Source organism: Cervus elaphus, chromosome 28, assembly GCF_910594005.1.
Source record: "Cervus elaphus chromosome 28, mCerEla1.1, whole genome shotgun sequence".
Classification (NCBI taxonomy): domain Eukaryota; kingdom Metazoa; phylum Chordata; class Mammalia; order Artiodactyla; family Cervidae; genus Cervus; species Cervus elaphus.
The window spans coordinates 33,649,066-33,651,079 of NC_057842.1; the positions used below are offsets into that span (position 1 = coordinate 33,649,066).

Sequence of the window (2,014 nt, forward strand, 5' to 3'; positions counted from 1 at the left end):
GAGGCCATGTTGTCAAAACTGCCGAAATGCAAATGCATTTCAGGAATTCTGTTTAATGGAGCCACTCATCTCCCACTGAAGCCTAACTTAATGACTGACATATCTATACCTCAAATCTATCACAAAGGAGAACATACATACACACACACTTATACACATGCACACATACATACAAATTCACATGCACACATGATTCAAGGTTTTCTTTTGGAGAGTTGCATTGCCATACAATTTTCCTGTCAAGAAGTTTCTCAACATTTAAAATTCATGTATATAAATATTTATCTGAAGCAAAGATGGTCACTCATTTTAAAATACCAGTCATATCTCAAAGTTTCGGCAGAGTCCCTATTAAAATGGGGGGCTTCCCTGGTGGCTCAGATGGTAAAGCGTCTGCCTGCAATGCAGGAGGCCCAGGTTCGATCCCTGGGTCAGGAAGATCCCCTGGAGAAGAAAATGGCAACCCACTGCAGTACTCTTGCCTGGAACATTCCATGGATGGAGGAGCCTGGTGGGCTACAGTCCATTGGATCGCAAAGAGTCACACATGACTGAGCAACTTCACTTCACTTCTATTAAAATGAGAAGGAATAAGAGAGAAGGAGAAAAAGAAGAGGGGAAAGGGGGCAAAATTTAATGTAAGAAAGCTAGAAAAAGAGAAAGAAATCAAAAGCCCCAAATATAGGAAATGGTTAAATAAACTATGAAATTACCCATGCTGTAGACTCTTGAAATGTGTTTAAAATGATGTCTATCAACAGTTTATAGAGGCATATGAAATGATCATTATAATCTTAAATTTAAGAAAAAACAAGATAAAAATACAAGATAATTACAACTACCTTAAATAAAGGCCTGGGGGAAAAAACAAAAAGATATTAGCACTAACTTTTCAATTACCTTTGGCTTATAGAAATACTCATTTTTCCAACTGTGTTTTTTTCCCTAAAGCTGTCAGTTTTACAAATAAACTATATATGTATGCATGTATGTAACATGTATACACAGTTATGCTTGCAAATACGTGTATGTATAATCAGCAAGTGTATACATTACGCCTGTTTTTGCAAAAGAGAGAGAGTGAGAACTGACATGCCTTCCCATTTAAGCCCTGTGTCAGCACATTGATACAGTACACGCTCAGGTACTGTTCTTCAATTCCTGCTTTAGTACTGATGCTCTCAGATCCAAGTTTCCACTTCATTTAGAGATTTGCTAAGAAAGATACACCATCAGGCTGTGATTGTAGTTTGAACAGGCCACTTTTAATTCCACAACTCTTTGCCCTGTCATCACAGCAGGAACAAGGTAAGACAGTTAGGCCAAGACCTAATCTCCTATTTCCAAACTAAAAATGGTAAATCAGGATTGAGCAACAACGGCGAGCTCTCCTACCAAGCAATATTAAATATCTCCAGGGCTTCCCTGGTGGCCCAGTGGTAAAGAATCTGCTTGCCAATGCGATTAGATCCCTGGTCTGGGAAGATCCCACTTGCAGCAGAGCATCAAATCCCGTGAGCCACAGCTATTGAGTCTACACCCTAGGTCCCAGAACCCCAACTACTGAGCCTATATGCTGCAACTACAGAAGCTCATGCACCCTAGCGCCCGTGCTCTACAACAAGAAAAGCCACAGCAATGAGAAGCCCACACACCACAACAAACAGTAGCCCCTGCTCAAGGCAACTAGAGAAAAGCCCACGTAGCAACAAAGACCGCAGCACAGTCAAAAATACATAAATAAAATCATAAAAAAAAAAGATTGCAGGACACATTTAAACTACTTATTTCTTTTGAACTGGACTAGAATCCAGAGATAAGAGTATCTGCCTAGGTCACAGAATTTTTTTTTTCCTGAAATGAGGAACAATGGTTACCTGTCTGGTAAAGAATCTGCCTGCAATGCGGGAGACCTGGGTTCGATCCCCGGATTAGGAAGATCCCCTGGAGAAGCGAAAGGCTACCCACTCCAGTATTCTGGCCTGGAGAATTCCATGGACTGTATAGTACGTGG

At 40.6% G+C, this 2,014-nt stretch overlaps 1 non-coding gene across 1 annotated transcript; it reads left to right on the top strand.

Moving 5' to 3' along the window:
- The first annotated feature begins 366 nt into the window (after positions 1-366).
- Positions 367-439, top strand: TRNAC-GCA. The gene has a single exon. It is a non-coding gene; the product is annotated as a tRNA-Cys (tRNA).
- Positions 440-2,014: the final 1,575 nt, after the last annotated feature.